The sequence below is a fragment of the Rattus norvegicus genome, chromosome 4, assembly GCF_036323735.1.
Source record: "Rattus norvegicus strain BN/NHsdMcwi chromosome 4, GRCr8, whole genome shotgun sequence".
Taxonomy (NCBI): domain Eukaryota; kingdom Metazoa; phylum Chordata; class Mammalia; order Rodentia; family Muridae; genus Rattus; species Rattus norvegicus.
This window is the reverse complement of record NC_086022.1, coordinates 160809574-160834994: the sequence shown is the minus strand read 5'-3', so window position 1 is coordinate 160834994 and position 25421 is coordinate 160809574. Positions and strand designations below refer to the sequence as shown.

The following is a 25421-nucleotide window of genomic DNA, read 5'->3' as shown; positions in this document are numbered from 1 at the left end:
CTCCACAGCCCGACTCAGCATGGCAGGTAGGAAGATTGATTTTCCAGGTCCAATTGCTCAGGGAGAGTAGGCACTGTATTAACTCCCTGGGTCTGACACAACACAAGGACACAAGCCAGGTGGCTTAAGCCACGGAGATTCATTCACTGGATGCTTGGAATGCTGGACCACATGCTCTATGCCCTTCTCCTGGTTCCTGGCACTCTTGCTGGCTCCTGACACTCCCGAGTAGCAATAGGTGAGCATGTTCTCTCTCTGTTCATGTTTACCTGAGCCTAATTTCCCACCTCCTTTTATAGGACATTGGTTCTACTGAGTAATCCCTATTCTAATGACCTCATTTGAACTTGATGACCTCTCACAAATACTGAGCTGATCAACACAGTCACACTCAAGTTCCTGAGGCTTAGCATCCCAGCATATTGCTTTGATTCTTTTTATTAGCATTTATTTGTTATCTATAATAATAGGTTTCATTGTGAAATTGTCATGCATACATCATCCTTATGCTTTCTCACCTTCCCCCACTGACCTCTGTTCCTCTTCCCAACTACTTTCCTCTTGACTTCATGTGTTGCTTCTCTTCTCTGACCTGTGTGCTTCCTTGGCATTCTGCACAGAATCCTGGGAAAAGGGTTATTTGCTGGAACATGGGTTCCCTAGTAATCATTATACCACTGAAGAAAATGTTTCTCCCTCTCAAGTGTCTATTAACTGCCCACAGATACTCAGGTACTCTTTTGGGAATGGGATCTAAAAGTCAGTACATCTCAGGCATGTTATCCCCAGGATAAACAGAACTACAGGGAAAGGATGGTGCTCTCCCATTCTACAAACAAAAGGCTCCAAACCCTGACAAAAGAGCATGGGCTCCCAGTTCTCCAGGCTGGAGCCACACTGTGGGTCCCACATATGTATCTGAGCCTCTGGGAAAGTCCAGATTTCTCTGTCCCATGCTTTCTCTGGATGGGATTTCAGCTCGTGTCATACAGACTCAATGGGTAATTCCTGGTCGCTGAAGTCTGGGAACCTTCACTGAGGTAAAGACAGTGGATCTGAAAGCAATGTGTTGGAATGTGTCAGGGGCATAGGTTTACAATCTGAGTGGAACTGGGGTGGGATGAAGACAGACATCATAGCCCCTCGTTGCATGAGAAGCTGTGATCGGGTCTGCAGTAAAGCCCCAGATATTTTCCATCACCACAATTTTCCTAGTGGCTTAAGAATGACAACTGTGTGCAATGGCTATGACCACAGGCTTGAGTTGAGGTTGGCAGAGTGAGGGCTTTGGGAGGACTGGACTTGATGCTTAGAAATCCTATCCACAGATTCTGGGATTATCTCCAGAGCTCAAGATAGATGTTAGGGATACTGAGAGTTCCACAAAAGGCTACTGTTTCTAACTAGGTTTTATCTTTAAAAATGGTCATTTGTGCTTATATTAGCACCTTTGAAATGGATATAAAGTGATTTATTTATTTAATATTTATTTATTTTTTATTCCTTCCTTCCTTTTTGGTCAGGATCAGAGATAGCTTAGTGAGTAAAAGAGCTTGCTGTGTAATCGTGATGATCTGAGTTAGAAACTAGAGCCCATATAAAGGCTGACTATACAACTCAACTATTTGTAATCCCAACCCTCCTGCAAACACACCATGGAGGCCTGCACTGACAGTCAGAATGTCAAATTAAAACCCAAGACAAAGAAAAAACAAGAGAAACAGTCCTGACACTTGGCACAAGTATATATCTCTTTGTTTTTGTGTAGTTATTTCTTTTATATGTGGTAGACACTTCTAAGTTTTACAATGATATGTGAGTTTTTGATGTAACATTAGTAGGAAGAAATTAGTTGGGTATCAAAGCTTTCCTGGAGGAGGAAAGGAGGGGATGCCGTACATGTGAGTGGTGAGGGATGACCTTTGTTTGACTGTGGTGACTATGGCAACACTTCTCAGATGTATACATTTCAAAGCTTGCATAGGATTGTTTTAAGTTGAATGAGTCCTGAAACCAATGGTTATCAGAGATTTTCCTAGAAATAACAGAAGAAAGACCAGAATAACCTTTGTCTTACAAATAGACAGCAATGTATTCAAAGACAGACTGTGAATTCCCATGTAAGTTCCACTGTAACAGACCAATAGGGAAAAAGACAATATTTTTGTCTCATAGACAGGAACACCAAGGTCTCATTTCCTACTGGTTTGATCCACAGAGACGGAAACAGAGTTGTGCTTTCTAGTATCTGTGTCTGCTCTTCAAGCTTGTAGGCCCCAGTTCTTGTATAAACTCCATCATAAGATTGGTCACCAAAAATAAAATTTTAAGTATAATCACTCCGAATGCCTAAGCTAAAAAATGTTTAGGTAACCATAAGTAAGGTTGTTCTTGTGTTGGGTAGGCTGTCGAGGTAGGTTGTGGGAAAATTATGGAGGTGTGTTGTGGGTAGACTATGAAGATGAGTTGTATTTAGACCAAAAAAATATTGATTGCAGGAAGACTGCAGTGTTGGGCTGTGGATAAAATGAAAAGGTAGATTGAGGGAAACTGAATAAATGGGTTGTGATAGGCTCGGGGGAAGACTGTGAAAAAACCAGTGGTGGGTTGAGGGTAGACTTAAGAGGTATGTTATGGATAGGCTCAGAGGAGGTTTGTGGGAAAACTGCAGTGGTGAGCTATGGGAGACTGGAGTATTAGGTTGTGGGTAAAAATGAAGGGTTGGTTGTAGATATACTGCAGTGGTGGATTATGGGTAGACTATAGAGATAGGTTGTAGGAAGACTGAAGTGGTGGGTTGGATGTGAGAGAGGGATTGAACAATCTTCAGGAGTCCTTGGATTCTGCTACTCCACCATTCAGAATATGGAATCCTAGGCAAGGCCTCCTAATGTCGACCATTCCTGCTGCCAAGCTGTGAGAATGGTTACAGTCTTGTTTAGAATGGTGCCAAACAAGGTGATTGATTGTGATCATTATCAGTGGTGGTACTTGCAATTAGCAGTAATTTCGTGCTTGTTCGGGATCTTTTGGAGATAATTGAATCACACTACTCAGTAATTCAGTCCCTCCTGCTTCCTTTCCTCTTTCCCTTTCTGCCTCACCTTCACCCCCATGCCTGGAAAGGAAAGATAAGGCAATTAATATTAATCAGTTCATTATGTTCAATTGAGATTTATTGAACCAGGCATTTGAATACATTGCTACACGTTAACTCTTTGGCTTTCCTGCTGTTTAGTATCACACATACATTTAACTCTCTGGGCTTCAGGACAAGGCTTAGTCATTAACTTCTTTCACCAAGAACCATTAGCCCGAAAGACTTCCAGACCTCTTAGGCAGGAGAGATGGAGTGGACCTCACCTAGTCATGGAGTATGTGTTTGGCTGAGCCAGACTTCATTTCCGGAACTCTGTGATGCCTAGGCCAGTGTTCTTCCAGGGACACACTGCTGTTAATTCAAGATAGTGCATATAAGGCATCAGATCAATAGTATTTGTTCTTTTGTCCCAGGTATTTGGGAAGGTAGAACGAAAACAGAAAGAACCTCACTGGGGTAACGAGTATGAGTGATGGCTACATCCCAGCTCTGTGATGATTTCCTGATGAAAGCAAAGATTCTCTACTTGTCCCCATGTGCCTTATACTGCAGTGAAGAAGGAGGCTAATCCTGTCATGGCTACTTAAGAGGTCCATCTACACAGCCAGTTGTTTACTCAGTACCTAGCCTTCTAGCACTCTTCTCCTCAATAAGACTTTTAAATGGGTCTGTGGTTCTGAAGTCATGGGGACTCTGGATATTTGTGTATTGCTGAATGTGTGGCAAATGCTCTGCCTGTCCGTTTCCATCAGGTTTATAGTCAAGGTCTCTAGAGGCAAATGGCAAACCTAGGGATGAACTGTTTATAGCCTCTCCATGCTTGACATCCAATTCAAGCTACTTTCCTACTTTACTATCATTGAATTTCCTCTCCAACTGATACTTTCTTCCATATCTATCTATCTATCTATCTATCTATCTATCTATCTATCTATCTATCTATCATCTATTTATCTATCTATCCATCATATATATCTATATATACTTATATGTAATACATATAATTAGTGTTGAATGCCTGCTACATATGTGGCACCTGGAAACAAGAGAACAAGGAATGAAAACCAAAAGCTTTATTTTCTCAATTTGTGTCTATTTGTCTGTCTGTCTGTCTCTCTCTCTCTCTCTACATATGTACACTACATGTGTGCTACCTGGAGGCTAGAAGAGGGTGTGAGATCTTCTGGAGATAAAGTTATGGGTACCTGTAAGTCACTCTATGCAAATATGGGAAATGAAACTTCAGTTCTCTAGAAGACCAAGAAGTGCTTTTAACTGCTGAGTCATCTTTATAGCTCCTACATCTATGTTTCTTAAACTATGGGTTGTGGCCCTAAGTAGGGCATGCATGAAAAATTTGACAACAATAAAAGATTTCTGAATGAGAAACAACCAAAAATCAGGTCACAATCAAACACCCAATGAATCAAAGGGATCCTGGCAGTGCTTGTCCCTGTTGCACCCAGAACTTCACAAGGAGGGGTACTTGAGGGTGGGGCCAATTTGAAGGGAGATGATTCAATACATAGCACAAAAAGGGAGGAGTCTAAGAAATTCTCCTGGGTCTTTCCTAGGGCAATGGAGGAATTGACAAGGAGTTAAACCAAGATTTACAAGAATGTACTTCTCAAGAAAATAACCAAGTCAGTTTTGTACACAATGAATTCCGGGACCTTCAAGTGAGAAATGCATGAGACATGGTTGGTACAAGTATAAACATGGGCCTTGAGAGAGAGTGAGATGAGGGCTTGGGATTGACAGCGTGAAGATGAGCACAGTATATGGAGTTACTCAAAGCAGGAAGTAGAGAATAAATCAAGAGCAGCAGGAAGAGCAACCTGCCTATTGGTATCACGGAGAAAGAGTAAGGGGGTAGTTCACGTGACTTATTCGGACTCCTTTCCCAGATGCAAGGGTGTTCAACCTGCAGTCTACAGGCCATGTGTAGTTTAGAATCATCATAAATGTGGCTAAACACTTGTAGAGATAAAGACACCATTCGTGATGTCAAAAGGATAGAGGCCTCTGTGAGAGACTCCTTCTCTCTGGACACAAAGCCTTCTCAGTATGAGACAGCGTCCTAGTTAGACTCCATTGTTCTTCCTACTGTGCCAAAGGTCAGTGCTAGGAATATTGTCTCTGTTTCCATCTCTCTCTGAGGGTGCTGCAGGTGGATGCAGGCTTCGAAAGGATTCTCAGTGGGCAATGTTAGAAAGGAGCATCCCCCACTCTAAGCCACCATCCTTACTTGGCAACACTCCTCAAACTAACCAAGAGGCTACACCATAAAGCAGCCACAGGCCTGCAGTGAGTCAAAACAGAGGTGACTCCATGTGTCCTGGTCTTCGTCTTACCCCAAGTGGAGCAGGATGACTTGAAACAGCTGAATTTTCCAGCCAGTAATGCTTTAAGGTGACTTTCGCCTGCCCTTTCCTTTAGGTTTTAATGGCATGCTAATGTTGAATTAAAATGGAATTCCTATGGAGATGTACCATGTCTAAATCAATACTCACTGATTACTGTCAGGAGGATGAATATCAAAAGATATAATAGCAATTGGGAGGCCCAGACCAGGGTGAATAAAGCCGCTTGTGTCCATTAACTCAAGCCTGACTAATGCTAAATTACAATAAAATATCTAGGAAATTCTGGCCAGAGCCACTTTAAAGCCCACAAAATGTAGCCTAATTAGTGGTATGATGACAAATGCAGGAAGAATTCATTAAGCTCAAGGCCTCTCACAAATGAGGAGTCTTACAAACTCCCCATTTCCCCTGTCCCTAACCACAACCCTAGAACCCTGAATGGCTGACATGCCGCAGAGTGACTGCTTCTCCAGGTACTGAGCTAAGGCAGGCTTTCTGTGGGCATCAGGGAATGAATTCCACTCCTCTTCCCTCTGATATTAGGCCAATATTCAGCTCTCCTTTCTCTAGGAGGCTCGTCTTACCTTCAGTGCTTATGGGTGGCTGGGAGCACACATCCTCATATCAGATACTGCGTGTGGGTTTGTGTGCTTTCGTCCTGCTCATATCACATATGTACTTCTATTTCTCTATGTGTAAAGGGGATTTGCCACTTATAGTGTACATGTGTTATCAAAAGTGTTAGGACATTCAAAAGGTTTTCAATGGTGTCTGTACTAATAGGATGCGATAGTATAAAGTAGTTTTCTGTTTTTCGTGTGTGGTATTGGGGATTGAGCACAGGGCCTCTTGGTTGCTAGGTAATTACTCTGACTGAGCTCTATCTTCACCCTTTCTTTTGCCTTCTGTTTTCATTTGTGTTCTCACTAAGTTGCCAAGTTTGGCCTGGAACTCATTTTATAGGCCAGGCAAGATCTGAACTGAGATCCTTCTGTTTCAACCTTTGAAGTAGCTCAACAGCAAAATTTAAAAAAGGAGCTAATAGGACAAGTCTGCTCTGCCAGAAATGCACAAAATGAATGGCTGTTATAGAGGGAAATACCTTTTTATTAACAAACATGTACAACCTTGCTTAATTATAAGTGAAAACTGAGACCAGAGTAGGGGACAGTGATTTCCTGAGGTCATTGAGCATTTCGATTTCATTTAAACAATGATTAAGAGACTTCTGTGCCTACATTCCTTTCTTGTTATTAGACCATTTGATCAACTCATCCCCCTTAGGAAGGAACTGGTCATGCTGTCAGACCGATGAAGTTACCTGCAAAGCAGGTATAGCTATTTCTGAGCAACAGGAGTGAATGAGAGAAAGAGACAGATCAAATGTGAGAGGTTGTGGGAGCAGAGATGTGACAATAAATCCAACTCAGCGATCAGAAGAATGACTTGGGCAGTAGAAAGGGAGAAAACAGCATTATGTTAATCAGCAAAGGCATAGGCAAGGAAAAACAAGGCAAGCACAAGAGATGGTCAGCAGATTGACAATATGGGACACACGGTGTCAGGACATAGGTGACAGAAGGTGAGATTAAGCACACTTTCTCTCCTGGGCAAAGGGAGTAGAGTGATTTCTGTAGCTAATGGGTGAGCTCTAGAGCCAGCCACGGAAAGGTTATGCAGAAGATCTGCATGTTTACACCAACAGGAAATGGTCTCCGTTCATCTGGAGAGCGGATTTAAAGACTAATGTGGAAGGATGAATTTCAAATGTGAGCAGAGAAAGGATGAACAAAGATCTGAACAAGGGGCGCAGAGAAAGGAGTTGGCTGGGACACCATTAAATGGATGAAGTCAGATGAAGCTGGCAGCATGTTCAGTGTAGGAAAAGAAGAGAAAAAGAGTATGGGATGGTTTCATATTTCTCAGGACTGGGGATAGGGACATGGTGCTTCTCAACATTCATGGAACACTTGACTCAGTGAGCATTAGAGTCATCCTGGAACAACTACAGGAAGGGTATGATAAGATCATAGCCTGATTCCTGAGAACTGGATATTTAAGGAGACAGCAGAGGTGACTGCTCTGCATAGGTGAATGAGGATCACTGGAGCTGTGCAAGGTAAACTAAAAGGCATGAATCCCTGAAACCAAGTAAGGAGTCTGCTGTCACAATACTAAATAAAGAAGGGATTTCCAGTCACAGGAGGGATCAGAAGATGATCGGGCTATGAGCAATAGAATGGAGTGATCTATTCCAGTAACATGAGGGTTGGTTTTTCTTTCCCTGAAAAGGATGAAAAGTTGTAGTCGAAAAAGGATTTAGATTTAAAAAAAAAACCCACTACTATGAAGAATACAGAGACATAGGTTTGCCTGTGTCAGAGAGCAGAGCCAAGGGAATAAAAGAGGCTAAAAACATGGAAAAATAAAGAAAACAGTAGTTGAAGGAAAATTCTGGATGAACAGCTGAGGGTAGGCTTAGAATGCAGACCAGAATGACAGTCATTAAGAAAACACGTACCATTGCTGTGTGCTTTATACCCCTGGTTAAAGCAAGGAAGACTATGACTTGGGCTGGGAAGATGGCAGACAAAAATCCTGCGACACTGCAGATTTTCCATGTGACCCAGCTATACCATCCCAAAGGAGTTCAACTCAAACTGTCATAGAGCTGTTTACTCATCAGAGTTTATTGCAGCACCTTCACAATAGCTAAGTTATGGAACCAACCTAGGGACCACACAACAGAACAACAGATAAAGAAAATGTCGACACAGTTACAATGAATTGTTTTTCTGTTTTTTGTTTGTTTGTTTGTTTTTTTTGGTTTTTTTTTTTTTTTTGCTTTTCCATAAAGAGAACAATGTTATGTTGTTTGCAGGAAAATGGGTGCAGTTGAAAATAGTGATATTAGGCAAATTGAGCCTCTCTGGAAAAGTTTTCTGTCGTTTGTGATTCCTAGATTTTATATGAATGTATTAAATCATGCAAGCACATATGGCATGAAAGCAGATGTGAAGCTGTCTAGGAAATACTGGGATACGGGCTCAGGTTTATAGCTTCTTGGGGAACAGTAGCTCTACTCCAGTACTTGTTACAGTCTTGTTGCTATTTCTCCACCATTTATTTCTAGTCCCCCTGTTTTCTGTAAGACCCTGGAACAAGTCATCCTTCTGCACAGTTCTGGAAATATTCACAGAATTGTTGCTTTGCTTCTGACCTGAACCTTAGTCTATGTCCAGGTTGGGTATTTGAAACACTATTTATAATATAGATTTTAAGTCTCATACACAGGAGCTCATATTAGATTCTGTTCTAATATAAAATCGGCTGGCCATTCAACATAGCTACATCTCTTAATCTTAGGACAAGTTTGGACTCCTTCATATCACCCCTTTTACCCTCTTCTACTGCCACAGAACAAATACCACCATATATAACAAGAATCATTTTTGGCTATCAGTGACTTGATCCTACTACCTCAAAGTTGGTTCCTTACAAGCAGCTACAGAGGTTAAAAGATTCATAGTCATGAACAAATGGTGATTTTAAGGCATTGTGCTTTGGGACAGTTGATTACAGTAAAACAAACAATATTAACATGCACAGATGCCTTTTAATTTTGAGTGAGATACACGCTTAAAAGTCACCTGTAATCACAGAGTTATGATGGTAGCAATTCCGGAAGACAGCTGATGGTCTTTTTTTCACAGTAATATGGAGGCCCTAACAATTTAGTGCAAAGAGAAACACACAGGACAACAATAATTGTAACCAGGGCAGGGGCCATTTGCTGGACTGGAAGAAAATGATGGAAGATTAGGAGTGAACCCTCAAGAATCATATCTCTGTGATTTGATCTGATGGAAGGTAGAGAAGCAATCCCAAATTGCTAGTATGTTGACATGTGCCTATCTGAGGCTATTGTCAATGTACATCTCTGTCTTTGTTGTTCTGCTCAGCTCCTATCATTGTAGTAAGTTGCATCATTGCCCCCATCTGATTTTTATGGCACTATTTCATTTAATAATGGATTGGCCAAGGCCTTGCCTTGAAGTTACAAATTTAAACATGCTTTTTCAAAATATTAAGGAAAAGACATCTGTGTGCATTTTAATATTGTTTGTTTTAATATAATCAACTGCCCCAAAGCACAATGCCTTAAAATCACCATTTGTTCATGACTATGAATCTTCACTTGGGCAAAGCTCAGTAGGGATGGTTTAGTGTATGTGTGACCTACTTTGTATTGAGTATGTCTCATCAGGAGTAGAACATATATAATACCTTTTACCAGAACACATGGATCTGCTGGAATGTCTAGACACCTTCCTACATGCTCTCTTTTCCCATTAGGCAGGGTTTTTTCAAACATGGACTTTCAAAATGGGGCCCATTTGTGATTTCCACCATGTTCTAAAGTAAATTATATCTATAGATGTATGAGGCGAAAAGCCTGAATGTCCTCACGCTCATATTGCAAAGACTTTACCAACTGAGCCATCTTCCCAGCCCATCTACTATACTTTTTCCCCATGAGAATTTAGTGTATTTTACCTCTCACTAAATCCAAGTTGGAGTTTACTTGCTTTAACCAAGGGTATGTAGCAGAAGTGATTCTGTTACTACCAAGACTAAGGATTCTGTTACTACTAAGCCTTAGGAGATATAGACACTTTTATTTTTGTGCTCTTGGAGACTTGTTGAAGACACATGGACCACTGTGCAGAAAAAAGAGACCAAATGGAGGATCACTGACTCACCCCCAGCCTCCTGGCAGGCACCTGGTTCTAGGCATGAACATCACATACAATTAACACCAATAACTGTGTACTCACTGAGTCTTGTCAGAATTTCTGCTCTGTAGAATTGTGGTTAGCACAATGACCATGATTTAACCCACTATACTTTGAACAGGCTTGGAATATCACCCTAAACAAGCATTAGAAGGCAGCAAGGCAGAATTTTCTGAGAGGGTTCGGATGTATGTTTTAATGTCTCTAATTAAATTGTAAAAGCACCAAAGGTCAGTCTCAGCAATGCCCTAGGATCTACTAGGTAATAATGACTCACCCCAAACTCATAGAGAATAAAGGACAACATGCAACGTCTATTTATCCACAACAACAGATATTTCCTCAAGGTAGACCAGATGTTCATTTGCATCTCTGGACCTGTCAGGTTTCTTTTGTAGAAAAGACATTTAGACAGTAATCACTGACTAAAAGACTGCTTGGTAAAGTGGCTACAAAACAAGTAGAGTTACGGAGTAAAGTATCTCAAAGGGTCTAGCGATGGGCAGCGTCTAAGGATGCCACCACTGAACATCTAAAAGGAACAGAGCTCTCTTCATGGCTCCCTTCCTACCTCATCCTCCATTATCAATGTAGCTAAGGAACCTTGCCTCTGCTCATTTATGTCTAATGATTAACATTGAACTCTTACACCACAATCTCATTTTAACTTCTTCAAGTGATTAAATGTAACATAGTTTTCCTACACTACTCTGTATTAAGGAATGTCTCTCATAGGTCATTTGTAAGCATTCATTTCTTAAAGAAAATTATTTCTAACATCTAATTTGTTATTTTTGTGTCAAATACTTCATATCCTAGAACAAAGAAACAATTTAATTAGCCTAAATTTATATTTTGGTGTTTCCTTGAGTGAAATTAAAGAATTATGTGTAATATTTTTCATAGGTTAGATGTACAGCATCAATTTTTCCCACTTGTAATGTTATGAGTTAACACTGACTTCAAATAAGGTGTGTGTGTGTGTGTGTGTGTGTGTGTGTGTGTTGTATGTGTGTATCAGGATGTAAGGTTCTTTATAGCAAAGGTTATATTTATTACTATCTTTAAACCTTCCTTTTATATGGAAAGCACACATCACACTGCTGAATGGTAAAGGGCCACAGTGACCTACCTCTATGAGAGCAATTTAGAAATGACAGCATGATGCAGTTAATAAATAATATTCCAAGAAAGAATTCTGACCTTTCCACATTGCATGAGACTATGAACCCCACCTTATCTCTCCTCCCATACTGAGGCCAGCCACAACACAGCCATCCAAGATGCAGTAACCTCAGTACATCACAAAATATTCAAAGTACTTTTCAGAATTTAGGGTCAGAACTTCATTTTTGCTTCCTCTTCCTCAATGATCAGTATCTCTACCAGCTCTATGCCCCATCCATATAATTCTAGAGCCCTAACAATTAAAAAAAAGTCCTCTTTGGCCAGGAGTGCACATCAAGTGAAAGGGACCTTTTAAGGTAGATGACTTAAGGCTAAGTCATGGTTAGTCACCAAGTGAGTATATAGCCATTGGAAAATCATTGAAGCTTTTCTGGACTTTTTCATCCATGAAATGAGACTAGCATTGTTTTATGTCTGGGGTTTCCATGGCTCAAATGAGATAATACATGAAAGTTCTTTGTGTGCTGTAACATACTCCACTACTCAACAAGGCAATTTTACTATTGCCGAGGCTCTGTTGGAACACCAGGCCATCTGGCACATACAAACTTAACAGTAAGTCATCACACTGCAATGACCTGACCCATGTAGCCAGGAAAGGGCCTGAGGTCTTCAATCTAACTCTGCTGATGTGTTCTTGGATCAGCCCCCTGAAAAGGCAGAAATTTCTCTCTCCTCATTAGCTCACTGTCTGAGGAACTCATACGTCAAAACCACATCTTAGGGAAGGCTGGAATGTTCTAATTATGTATTCTTAAGGAAAAAAGAAGCCTTAAGCCTTCTCTTGCTACTTTCTCTTCATGCTCCAAGCTGAAGCCTGGAAGAAAAGTAAACAAGTCAGCCAAGGCCTCATCCCACACTCTTGCTGGAAGGCAAAATCTCCAGGAGGTTAATCGTGATGGGAATCGTGGAAGGTCCACTGTTTTTCCCATCACCATGGAAAGATTGCTTTGGTTTATGTGCTAGGTAAAGAGAGACCCAATCTTAGCCATGATGGGACAAAATGGAAAATATTATTCTTTTCTTAATTACAAGGTTACCATAAGATTCCTAGAAACTCATGAAATTTACAGTTTGTCTTTTGATATTTCACAGGTGGCTAGTGATCTAGGAAATCACTTCTGCCTCCTAAGAACCCAGCAAAGCACGGCATGGATTTATTGCACCCTTTGCCTGACACTGGTCTTACCTTAGGCAGGCATGGCTAATCAACTGCAGATGACAGGCAAGCAATCTTTTGGTTCTGGTGCCAGTCTGTCAGTCATGGATATTCTGAAGCTGATCTACAGGGAAGGTCCTCTGATTAGAACAGTATAGAATCCTCTCTTACTTATCTTTAGACCATCTCCTGCAAGTCCAGCCACTGCCTGATACAATGTTTATGTCCAGACAATTTTGAGTGGATTGATGAAGGGCACCAGGGGACTTGAACTCTGTTTTCTAGGTAGCCTTTTCCCACTTCAGATGGGTTATTTATATGGCCTCTTCTCACCTCCACACAGTGGAGCACGTGTAAAAACGACCCCAAAAGTGAATGAATCCTACACTCTTATTAAGGGAAAGTCATTATTTTCGCTCTTACTATCTCACAGTTCAATACACACACACACACACACACACACACACACACACACACACACATATATATGTATATACATATATATGTATATATATATTATATTGCAGTTCAGAATTCCATTTGCAAAATGGTAGAAACCTGGTATCACATTCCTGCTGGAGAGAACATTTTGTCTTTAAACTAGTTAATGAAAGTCATAGTTCAGAGAACATTCACTGTAAACTTGCTCCTCCTGGCAATCCTCTGCTATTTACTGACATCACACTAAGGCTCCTCTGACTTTTGCATGCCAAAGCTATGTTCTTCTGCAAGCTGCTCCTTGTGCTGTCTACAAAACCAACATAACTGGTCTTGTCTTGTCATTAGAAAGCTGCTGTATATTATTATCAAGGAACCCAGAAGCCCTCATGCACTCTATTGCCAAAGAACCACACTGTATAACTTCCAGCCCTAGATATGACACCAAGATTTCTATGGTCATAAAGTTCAGAACCCCGCCATTGGGAAATTGAGCAGCTCGCATTGCCTTTGATATGTTATGGAATCCACACACATGAACTTCCAATGGAATCTTGTGAACATTCATGAATCTTGAATAAGTATCTTTGTGCAGGTGCATGGGGACGTGTGGACGTGAGCACAGACTTACAAGTATGTGCATGTTTGGACTTGGACTTCCCCAACAAGCAAAGAGTGTATACATCTTTGGAGCATCAAATCTCATAATTGAACCAGACTTTTATGGAGACTGAGACAAATACTTCCTGAATTAAATTAGTGTAGGCACATACATGCATAGAATCCCCTGTTGCATGATGAAAAGAAGGCACTTGTTAATGGCAACAAAATGCATAATGAATGTCTTTTTTAGTCAGTTTCTTATTTCAGAAAAACAAACAAAAAAATACCCAAAGCTTTCCATGGGAAACATGAAGTAGAAAACAGAGGACTGAGTTCCAGACATAAACCCTCTCATCCATATAGCTTAGGCTCAGAAAGAGAAGAGTATGAAGCTGAAGGAATTCTCAGGCCCTTCTTTCCACCTGCATTCCAACTCCTACACACAGCTTTCTCTTGCCTGCCTGGAGGACCCAGGACTTACTAGAAAGCCCAAGACTCCACTTCTCTTTTTCCATCAAATGATCAGATGCTGGATTTCCTAGATTCCTCCTTCTCTCTTCATTAGGCAAAATGCTTCTTGCTTGAAGGATGATGGAGGTAATCTACAGGACAAGCAGAAGAACCAGGCCATTGGGAGTGACTGAGGGGAGACTCCTCAGGTTGCTCTGCTTTTAAAAATCTGCCGAAGTGTTTAAGGCATGTAGACCTGTGGAGGCCAAGGATTTAGTCATTTTAATGAGTCACAGTTGCAGCTGATTATTTTGATTAGATTGACTAAATATTCTGTCAATGAGGTAATGATACAGGAGTACACAGTTCAGCAATGAGATGCTGCAGCTTGCAAGGACCTTGTAGATTTTTCTAAATATTTTCTTATTTCACAGAAGGGAAATTGGCAACTCCAACAGAGAGCACTGGTCTACCTGGGGCTCCGTGAATGAGTGGCATAGATTGAGTCAGGACCCACTGTCCCATAGGATACATCATAGAAGGTAGACGTGTGGCTAAAAGGTGGGTAACTACTTTCTCTCCTTTCCCTGGTGGTCCTTTAGACAAACAGACCAAAACGTTAAAGAGGTAGTTTTATTTTTAAAAAATAAAATAAGTAAATACAAACCTTGGTTTCTCTGATGGCCTTATGTTCTAGGTTATAGGCTATTTGTCCCCAGACAAAGCTTCTTCACAAATGTGTTAGGACAAAGAGCAAACAAGATTGTACTACATTCCATGATTGTCGCCTGCCTGTTTGAATGTGTTCACCGCCTTCTCAATTACCCTAAGGAATAAACGGTAAGATTATGAGTCTATATGTGGCAGAGTCGAGGTTCAACAGGTTCAGACGACGTGAACAACTGGCTCCGTGTCACATAGCTGGTAGATGCGAGTATTTGGCAGCAGAGCCAAGTTCCAGCCAAGTGCACATAACTTGACCTACAGAAACAGATATCTTCTACTTAAGCCTTCCAAGGGTCTATCTAGGACAGCCCAGGCCCCTATTACATAAGCTGTAAATTCAGTAGTTGAAGAACAAGTTGGATGAGCAAAGAGGCATCTGCATTCAGTGGCCTCCTGCGGGAGGTATGTCATATACATCTGTCTGTAGCACGGATTAATCAGGCCTCAAGACACATAGTTGGCAACCCATGAGTCCAATTTTACAATGCTTGTTGTTAGTGTTCTTGGGGCTGCAAATCTCAACGCTGTTCAGATACTTCTTTTGTTTCTCGAGATACATTTTGACACATGTCCACATGTTTTCAATGCTCAGCCTGAACAGATGTCATTTATAAACCACCAGCTTACATACACACCCTCATTTCACAGCAATCACAATACATGGAGACGGTCCAGAGACAAAGAGTGGCACTCCCCTGCACTAAAATAAAATAAATCCAACAGCTCAATATTCAAAAGCAGAAAATTTGGGGGTGCATTTTCATTCCATTGGAAAATTGGGTGTAAAATCTTCTTAAGATTACTTTACATATGCACTGCATTTTCTGTTCCAAATCAAATGCTTACCGATTTGAGTGACTCTAGTTGCTCCTATGAGTTACCTTAGGAGGCACAGACTCCGTGATGACAGAAACAGGGACTGAGGAACTTTCCGAAGGCTAACGCAATCATAAAAACATAATGCCACATATATAAAATGCATTGATCTGTAATTACAATTGTCAAAATTTGAAAAGAATCTTTTGCAGTGCATTGTTTTAAACATTTTTTGCTTATTTCACTCTACTCTCACAACCACACTGAGAAATGTGCAACATTATATATTCCATGTTAAAATATGGAAATTGAGGCTCATAGGTTTCAAGTGACTTATACCAGACCACACAGCTAGGAAATAGAGAGCTAGAATTTAGATGTGAGGGCATGACTCACATCTGTAACAGGCCTGGAGCATGTGTTCTGTCATCTTTAGTTCCACAAAAGAGAAAAACAAGCTCAAAACAATAGTATACCTTCGGTAAAAGCCGCAAAGCTAATGAGCGCTAGGAATCAAACCCAAGTCTTTGACTCCAATGTTACAATCCTTTCCATACATATCATCTGGGCGAGCCCGTGGGTGAGTTTCAGGAGGGGCTGGCTTCTCTTTGCATCCAAGAGATTTATGTCTTCTGGTAAGGCAGCACTTCTTTCTGGAGTGGTCCCAGAAGGGGGTTGGCCCCAGGTCTTTTGTTGGAGGTAGGCAAGTAAGACACAAAGAAGCAGTGGTGGAGAAAACCCACGCTGTCTTTTGTCTGTAACAGGCAGCTGGCATAGGGCTGACCTTTTCAAACTTCAAAGAAGGTATTTGCCCGACACACATACCCTCTGCCTTCTGGAGACTGGAAAATGTTGATCGCTCTTCAGCATTAGTCTAGCCCTGCCATGAATAGTAGCCATAACCTCTGTTGAGTTAGTCCAGTCAAGCTCCACGTATTGTAAGACCTCCAAATGATTCTGAGGCCCCACAACTTGCCATGCAGGAGTCAGCACTACATCTTGCAGATGACGAGAGTAGGGCAATGATAAGGGGACTGACTTACCCAGCCATTTAGCTGGGTGGCAGTGGGGCCATGACCTCGTTTTCTACTGCACATTGCCTCTCAATATTCAAGTTCCAAATGGAGCTAGCAGTCTGAGCCCCCTCCAGTCTTCTGTCTTAGGCATGGCAAGACCACCCTCCCAGATCCTCATAATGGAAACTTTGCCCTTTCTCCCTCATAGTCTCCATTTAGTATGGCAGGAGATTCCCAGATTCTGACATGGACCCCTCTCACATTATCCCCTCCCCACTCAAGGTCTCTGTTGTCCCTTTCTAGAGTACTGGAAAAGCATTATCCTGCATCGACATTGCTCCCCAACTGCCTGCCTGCAGTGTGGCCTGCAATAGACTTCCATCAGACTGCAGGCCTCTTTCAAGGAATTCTTATTTTCTGGAAGGGAAAAGCACAGCCAATGACAATGGTTCTCAATGGCCTAAAAAGGTTGATTCTCCTAAGACCTCTGACCACCTGCTTCGGCTCTCTTTTACCAACCTAGTCTTCCATTCTACCATGCCAAACACTGTACCACAGCCTGAACACACAGGCTCCTAACTTAGAAATATACCTCCAGTTGCTGCCTCTGCCTGCAGGGTTGTCATCCCTATATATCTGCAAACTCTACTCCTCCCCATGGTTTAGGTTTTCAATCAAATTCCCCTTCTAGTAAGACCTATCCTCACTGCTCGAACTTAGGATTACCATCTCTTTTTGAAATGCTCAGTCCTGGTTAGGTTGTTCTGCATTCCCCCAACCTTGTAGCATTCAGCAACATTACAATTTATTGCATGTGCATTTCTAAGGTAGTTTGAATGAGAAAAACTAGTAACCAAGTATTCAAAGATCCAAGCCTATGAGGGACATTTTTTCATTAAAACCACCACATTCCACCCCCTGGCCTCCATAGGCTTGTGGCTCTCTCATGACACAAAGTAACTTAGTCCAATTTCAAAAATCCCCATAGTCTTTAACAGTCTCAAAATCGCTCAGAAGTCCAAAGCCTTTTGACTTTGTCTAAAGACAAATAGACTAGCATTTATTCTGAGACTCAAGGCAATATTTTAGCTATGATTGCCTGTAAAATTTAAAAAAAAGCAAATTGCATGCTTGACGTTTAATGGCACAAAGGGCACATTCCCACTCCAAAAGGGAGAAATGAGAGCATAGTGAGAGAATACTGGACCAAACAAGGCCTAAACCCAGAAGGACAAACTCTAACTCCTGCAACTCCATGTTTATATCAAGGGGCTTAGATGACTCTGTCCCTCCAGATTTGCTGCCTACAACCATTTCCCAGCTTTTCTGACTTAGTATTTAGACCTGAGTATGACACAGAAGATATTCCCAATAGAACGCAAGTCCTACAAGGGGAAGGATTTTGTCTGCCTAGCTCAATGGTCTATTTACATTGACAAAACAATCCTAGCATCACAGACAGTCATAAAAATAAGTAGCAAGATGAATGACTAGGGATCAAATGAATGAGTGGAGATGGCCCCTTCTTGGCTGGAGGGGATAAAACGACCTGTTGCAATGTGTGGGAGTGCCCTTGGACAGAGCTCTCCTAGGCACCGAACCTTCAGGTCCTGCTTCCTTCTTGGCATCACTCTCTACCCCAGCCTTTCCAAACACCTGCTTCCAAGAGTTAGGAGAACACACTGGAAGTTTGTGGAAGCGTAGATTCCTGAGTATGAAAAAGCAGCAAAATTAGCTCCTGGGAGTACCAGCTGAGGCCAGATTCTGCCCTGTATATAACTCCCAAAGCAATTCTATTGTTGTTTGGTGGCAAGTCAGAGGACTCAAGGTACCAGACAGGATACCACTTCTATGGAAAGGATCTTTTCCAAGGACTGAGGCTTTCCTTAAGTTGGAGTTCACCAGAGAGCAGAGTCAGGCCAAGCTGCCTGTCTTAGCATGAGCTAACTCTGGCCAAATGTAAATCAGTATCTCAAAAATAAACTTGAGGATTCCTGCTCTTTGCTTGGTTTCTGTAGTACTGAGGATTGAACCTTTGGACCCATACATGCTAGGTATGTGATCGAGTTAATTCCAGCCTGCAAAGATTACTTTAATACTGATCTTATTACCCTGTTGATATATGCAAAGCAGGTGATATTTACATTCTCCTAGAAATTAAAGCAGGTTCTGGGATAACAGCCATTTTTAAGGCAGCATAGATCCTTCTCCTCTAAGTGGTTCCCAGAACTTCAGATATGAGTTCAGTGGTAGTTATTTCTTTGCTCGATGCCATTCTGACATTTCTGAGACCCTTTGTGATTTCACCAGAAACATAGAAATTTCTGCTAGAAATTTCTTCTATTTATTGAGTGATGTTAAGAGGTCTGCTTCTCTTGGGGATGACCCGGTTGTAGCCAACATTCCCTTGGGAAGATCAGAGACATACAGGATTCCCATGGTGAGATTCATCAAAAGGGCACAGCTTACTGATGTGCTCCAAACTCTTCTTTCTAAGAGAGCTAGTAAAGGAAAACCAGGCATGGGCTTGAACCTGGAGCCAGAAGATGAAGGTTTAGGTCCAAATTCAGCCTTCACTGGCTTTATTATGTCTTTGGGTAGGTCATTTCTCTCCTTGAGTCTGGCTACTTTGATTTATAGAGGAAAGACAATACTACACTGCACACACACTCTCACATACATGCACATACATGCCCACACATACACACACATACACATGCACGTACATGCACACAGATGCACACACAGAGAGACATGCATGCACACACTTGTATACACCAGTTGTCTTATTACAGATCTCAGAACTTCTCTGTAAACTATAGAGTTTAGTTAAGGAGTAAGGAGTTTTACACGCCTAAAACAAAAGGACACATTGCTCCACAGGTCACTAAGAGGATGCTATGGAGCGTTTCAGGCAATAAGGAGGCCAATCTGAGCGGCATTCATTGAAGACCGCCATGCAGGGTCGGTTGCGGTTACCACTACCTTCCATTTGGCCAAGGCACTATGCTGAGTATATGTAGCCAGATATGATCAAGGTCTCCTTTTACCATAAAGGCCACAGAATAACTGGAGTCACCTGGGCATGGCCCTGGACAAAGCCTGCCTTTGTTTGGGTGGCATCTCTCATTTATTTATCAGCTCCCCAGGGAAGGAGCTGGTGTTGTTTGGCAGCGACAAGAAGAACAATGAAGCGAGTATTTATAGCTCTGCCTGGGCACCTGCAGGGGCTTAGCTTGGCACTGAGCACTGGCAGAACAAGAGAATGGTGTTTTCCTTCCTCCGCACCCAGCAGCAAGTAGGTACATTTGCCTGCCATTCAATTTAAAGTGTGCATAGTGAGCCATAGGTTGGATCCTACTGTTTATGTCGTATGGAATACTGGGTCCTACAGGGTCCTGAGCCCCACAGGATGGGGGTGGGACTGACACTAATATGGGTGGGAGGCAGTCCAGCTCTGCTTTCAAAGAACCTCTGTAACAAGCAGGAATGGCATGGTTCTGCTTCTGACTTTGTCCTAACATTAGTTATGAGTACTTTACTCAAAGACTCAATTTCTCATTTGAAAGCCTAATGCCAGGAATGAAATCAACCACACAGGGCTTTTGTGGGTTTTCCTACAGCTATGTGAGATCTTCTGGCACACAGTAGGGCATGCAGTCACCATTGGTTACTGTCAATCTTGTTGGAATGAAAAGATAGCTGTAGGTGAAACAATTAAAGAGCAACACAAGGTTCTTTTGCTAAATGCTGGATTAAATAGCACCAAGTGCTACCCTGTGACACTGACAGTCCCCCCCCCCCCCGGCTCCAACCCTGCTGGAGGATGCTACCAACAGATCACCTATCTGACTCCAGAACAGAGGGAGGTCCCACCACCTTCTGTCGAGCCACTCTGAGCAATGGAAAACTTCTCTTCACAGTCATCCCATGTCCTCAACCCTCTCAGCCCACTCCTGTATTGGAGGTTCGTTTTCTTCATAATCCCAGTTTAAGTCTTTAGACACAGGTCTGCCATAGGCTTGAGAGGATATAAGTAGATAACACATAAGGGCACTCTCACAGAACTTACAGGGGGATAGAACACTTCTCCTTCTTCCTTCTTCCCTCTTCTTGTTCTTCTTCTTGTTCTTCTTGTTCTTGTTCTTGTTCTTGTTCTCCTCCTCCTCCTCCTCCTTCTTCTTTTCCTCCTTCTTGCTCTCTCTTTCTTCTTTCTCTCTATGTGTATAAGGTATATGTATAAAAAATTCATGTATTTTACACATATATATGGAGAGAGAGAGAGAGAGAGAGAGAGAGAGAGAGAGAGAGAGAGAGAGAGAGAACATTATAGAATTTTGGGATAAGTTCCAGTTGCACATAGAAGAAAGAAGAATACCAGTTTCAGTCTCTGGCTGAAGGATGCAGATTTCTCCACGATTCCTGCCCACGGCCTAATTTCAAAAGATGTTGTTTATTACATAGAAGAAACAAAGAACTATGTATTGTCAAAGAAACTCATTCCAAACCAGCTTTCAGCATAGAAAGTAAAGGACCTGAGAGAATTTCTAGAAAGTGGAGCTGAGAGTGGCTGTGGGGTGTGATTCAGTCAGCCCCTGAGGTAGGAGCACAATGGTTTCCTGGAGTGAAGAAGGCTGGGAGGGAAGGCAAGAATGGACAAGTCACAGAGGCAGTGTAGGAGAGTGAGCTACCTGACAGAAACCGAAAGAGAGCTGTGCATGGGGAAATTTGTGCATGTTTGCATCTTTGACCATGAAAGATGCAGAAAATGTTTTGAGATGTTTTGTTCTCAGTACAAAGGAGCTGTAACAGAGTGAAGAGAAAGGGGCCAGAGAGTTAGCAGTCTTTGAGTCAAGGTAATGGACCTGGGGGTATCAGAGAACAGGGGAAACAGGACAGAGTTGAGAACAGGGTGTCACTTGGTTTGGATGGTCTGCCCTTTGGGTGCCGAAGAAGAGGCAGGGCAGTTGCCTCTCTAACACATAGCATAACTTCTTCGCCTCTCAGCCTGCCTACCCTTCCCACGAGGCCAAATTTTCCATGGAATGGACAGCACCTGCCCCCTCCGCTTCCTCCCGCCCACCTTCTCCTCACATCCGGCAGTGTCCCTGCCCCCTCAACCTGTTCAGAAATGGCTCTCTTGAAGGTCACCAAGGCCCTCTCCTGACCAAATCAGAAGCTTCTTGCCCCATCTTACAAACTTCAACTTGAATATTCTTGACATTTTACTCTTTGAAGTTTAGCTCCGGGATGATTAAATTGCTTCATGCCAATTCTCTGACCCTTTTTCCTCTCTCTCCTTGTTTGCTTTGTGTCCCACAGAGCAGCTTCTCAGGGAAGGTTCCTCCTGTGTCTTCTCTAGTAGAATAACACCCCTGCCTCTCATCTTAAACTGCCATCTCCTCTTTGCTCATTCTGCATTCCAGCACTGGCTAGGCTCCCATGGGTGCATACCAGTGAGACTTAGAAGTCGTAGGTCCTTGATAATTGTGAACTCAACATGGCTCTCCTTCAAGGGCACTTCCTCCATACTCCCCTGTTCATAACCTGTCATTCTCCTGACACCTACACTAGAAGTTTCTGAGCCAATTTAAATGTCTCTTCTCTCTCACTACTCCTACCCAAACTCATCTTGGACTGCTCTGCTCTGGGATCTTGCACCCACTAGGACTAATGTCACCCTTGTGTAAGGCATGGTAATCACCTCTGGGTACTCTATTAAAGGCTTTCATTATGAACTGTCTTACATAGAACCACCAAGTCCATCCTTTTAAATAGGGTTCGTGTTATACAAACTCTTTTTAACACAACTTAGATCCCTGCCCATGATCCGTCTTCCCAGCCCCCGAAAAGAAAACAATTAAAGGGATGTGGTGGGGTGGCCCAATGCTGCTTGTATTCTAGTGCTAATTTGGGGCCCCCAGGATGGGTTACTCCAAAGATCAGAGAGTCCACCTGTAAGATGCTGAGTGTCCCTGACCCCAGGTAATTGTGATTGGTAAATAAAGATGCCAACAGCCAATAGCTGGGCAGAAGAGAAATAGGTGGGGTTGAGTTTTCACCAGTTTGGGGGAGAGAGAAGACCACGAGGAGGGAAGGAGGAGAAAGGAGCCACCATGGAATAAAGAAAGAACATGGAGGAGAAGGTGGGTTAAGAGTGAGGAAAACATGGCTCTGAGGACTGCCCAGTTGGAGCTAGGAGCGGCCGAGATGAAACATAGGAAGTAATAATTCGGGGTTATCATTAGGGAAGTAGATTCTAACAGCACGAAGTATAAGCACCTGCCTAGCTACTGTGCTGCATACGGCTTATTGTAAATAGAAAGGCTGTGTGCGTTGTGTGTTATATCCAGGAAAGCAGTTACAAAATGCGGGTTAGAAAACCCTTGCTAGGGTGTTTAATATTTCCTACTGTATGGGGAAAATACATTAATCTGAACAGACTGGAAAGACAGTGCTAGCCAAAAGCGTGGTAAGACAATAATGCAAATGTAAACACTCGACTATTGAAATACAAAAGAAAGAATTAGTAACTTCCCAAGTTAGGGAGGAAAAGCCAAGAAGAGCTGACATTTAAAAGGATAAATGGAGGCTTAAAGGATAAAGAAAGTTGGAGAATGTTGCATTCAATAGAAAGAGAACAGCAAGACACAAAAGATACCCAGACATGAGAAAACATGACTTAGAAGGACTACAGACTGGAGACAGTAGGACAATGGAGGAGACTGGGATTTGTGGGTCATTTGAGGAGTGCAGGCTTCTCCTGGAGAGCCACAGGAGTGTTCATCACAGGATATTGCAGTGGCTTTCTATGAGTGACAGGACACTATGGGTCAGGCTGGAAGAGTGGTATGAGGCAGGTAGAAGGTGAAATGTCAGCATATAAGTAACACAAAGTGCAAAGTGAAGCTACTCAATAGTCAGTCACATATGGAAATGCCAGGGGCACCCCAGCAGATCCCTGTGAAGGCAGAGAGAAGCGATGCAGTCAGAACTGGGTATAGCAGGGAGAGCGTGGTCCAGGCAAGGCAGAGTTGAGTGGAGGGATCACCCACTACGCTGTGTGTCTATGTCTACAAGACTGGTGCTCATGGTGCCCAGGTATGATGCCTCGAAAGCATTTCATGGTGTTGCCAAGATGTCTCGGGTGCGCTTTCCATTGCACTGGGGTCAGAATGAAGAATTTCATAACGGAGAATGTGGGCGTGGGAAAGTGAAGATAATTGCCTTGTAGAGGAACAGTGGGCAAAACGGGCACAGATGTCAGCTCAGGCCTGGGGAGCCTTCAGAAATCCGCCAGCTTTAGTCACTTTCAGCCTCTGGAATCAGATAAATAAGAGATGTGAAAAACGTGAAGTAAGAACCTTTGAGTGTTGCTTTGGGAAATAGGTGGGTTATGTGTGTGCTGTATGAGCATTAGGACCCAAGTTCAAATCCACACAACCACAAAGAAGAAAACATTGCATCATGACAGCAAGTGCCTGTAATTCCTGTATCATGGAGGTCAATACAGGAGGATTCTTGGTATTGGCTGGCCAATCAGTGAGCTCCAGGCTGACAGAGAGCCACTGTATCAAAAAGTAAGGTATAAAAGTGATTAAGGAAGACACCCTAAATGACTCCTGTCCTCCATATGCATGTGCAAGTGGGTAAACACACGCGCACGCGCACACACACACACACACACACACACAATCTTCTGAGTATGGGGATACATGCAGATTATGTTAACTCCTATAATCACAGTACTAAGGAAGCTGAAGCAGGAGGAGCTTGAGTCTGAGGCCAGCTTACGATTTATACACCCCCCCCCAAAAAAAACTAGAAAATGGCTTTATCAGTCATTAGCACTTAAAGTAGACTCATACAGAATATAAGAATGAAAATACTATTTAAGATCAGAACTTAACAGCTCAGATGTAACTATAAGTTGATAAAACTACACGTGACATATATGGAGAGAAACAATACTCTGAAGAGAAACAACAATACATTTAATAGGACATCAAAAAACTAAGCAGAGAATTAAAAGACATTTGTGAATAAAGAGAAACATAATTCTAACTAATCCTCAAATAATACAAAAAAAGATGGTAATTTCAGGGTAAATCCTAGGTGAATATACTAATGTAACACTAAAAGTTAGAGTAAAACCATCAAATAGATTATGTATTTTGAAAAAGATGAGCAAAAAAATACTCTTTATTGCTTTAAGACATTAAAATACATTGCAAATGAAAATTAATTAAAGCCAGCATAATAATACTGCAGGAACAGACACACAAAGTAAGCAGAATAAAGGATTCAGGAATGATCTATTAATCTATATTTTACAGTATATACAGGATATCCATAAGCATAATGTGGGAACCCAGTTTGTCATGGAAAAATCTAACCCAGTTTGTCATGGATCAAAAATAAGAGGATGGGTAATTGCTTGTGACAATAAAATTAAAAACCTTTAAGAAGATTAAATTTAAAACAGAACTTTACACTTCTTATAGCAACAAATTCCAAATCAATTAAATGCCTAGCTGTGAATCTTGAAGCTATAGAATGGGTTTACAGAGAAATGGAGATTCACAATATATTCTCGTATCAAGCAAAGCGTTTTAAGCATGCTATAAAAGAAAGAAGAACTGGGGAATCAACGCAAACTTAACAGTTGCCCAATAGAGGAATACATCATAAAACACCTGGCTGATTACAGCTTACAGTGTGCGAGAAGCTGTGAAAATCTTCAAGAAAAGAATCAGATATCCT

General features: G+C 42.0%; 1 long non-coding RNA gene across 2 annotated transcripts in view; it reads left to right on the top strand.

Annotated features, from left to right (window-relative positions):
* The window catches only part of LOC102546745 (uncharacterized), a 47956-nt gene that overhangs the window by 2934 nt on the left and 19601 nt on the right, over positions 1 to 25421 (top strand). Inside the window, exons 2-4 of one of the 2 annotated variants that reach the window (XR_005503895.2) lie at positions 4675 to 4800; positions 14535 to 14661; positions 14798 to 14940. This is a non-coding gene — a long non-coding RNA (uncharacterized LOC102546745). The remainder of the gene's footprint in view (positions 1 to 4674; positions 4801 to 14534; positions 14662 to 14797; positions 14941 to 25421) is intronic. The other variant, XR_005503896.2, reaches the window with a different exon arrangement.